This window comes from Procambarus clarkii, chromosome 51 (genome assembly GCF_040958095.1).
Source record: "Procambarus clarkii isolate CNS0578487 chromosome 51, FALCON_Pclarkii_2.0, whole genome shotgun sequence".
Taxonomy (NCBI): domain Eukaryota; kingdom Metazoa; phylum Arthropoda; class Malacostraca; order Decapoda; family Cambaridae; genus Procambarus; species Procambarus clarkii.
The window spans coordinates 6,393,465-6,394,228 of record NC_091200.1 but is presented as its reverse complement, the minus strand read 5'-3'; positions in this window follow the sequence as shown (position 1 = coordinate 6,394,228).

Genomic DNA, 764 nt, shown 5'->3' with positions numbered 1-764 from the left:
TTGTAGTTTCTAAATGTGTATTTTGTTCATGAAATTCGGCTCTGATGAACATTGAAAAGATAAAGTGGAAGGACTATCCTGCTGGGGAGGAGTTGGTGGATGTGGAGGGTTGGTGGATGTGGAGGGTTGGTGGATGTGGAGGGAGAAAGGGGAGGGGGGATGTGGATGGTTGGTGGATGTGGAGGGAGAAAGGGGAGGGGGGAGGTGGATGTGGAGGGAGAAAGGGGAGGGGGGATGTGGATGGTTGGTGGATGTGGAGGGAGAAAGGGGAGGGGGGAGGTGGAAGGTTGGTGAATGTGGAGGGACAAAGGGGAGGGGGGATGTGGATGGTTGGTGGATGTGGAGGGAGAAGGGGAGGGGGGAGGTGGATTCTTGAGATCTTGAGGTTATCTTGAGATGATTTCGGGGCTTTTTTAGTGTCCCCGCGGCCCGGTCCTCGACCAGGCCTCCACCCCTAGGAAGCAGTCCGTGACAGCTGACTAACACCCAGGTACCTATTTTACTGCTAGGTAACAGGGGCATAGGGTGAAAGAAACTCTGTTTCTTTCTCGGATGTTTCTCGGATGTTTCTCGGATGGTTGGTGGATGTGGAGGGAGAAAGGGGAGGGGGGGTGTGGATGGTTGGTGGATGTGGAGGGAGAAAGGGGAGGGGGGAGGTGGATGGTTGGTGGATGTGGAGGGAGAAAGGGGAGGGGGAAGGTTGGTGGATGAAGAGAAAGGTTAAGGGAGGGGTGGAACAGGAGGAGCGAGTGTGAGTGTTAGCT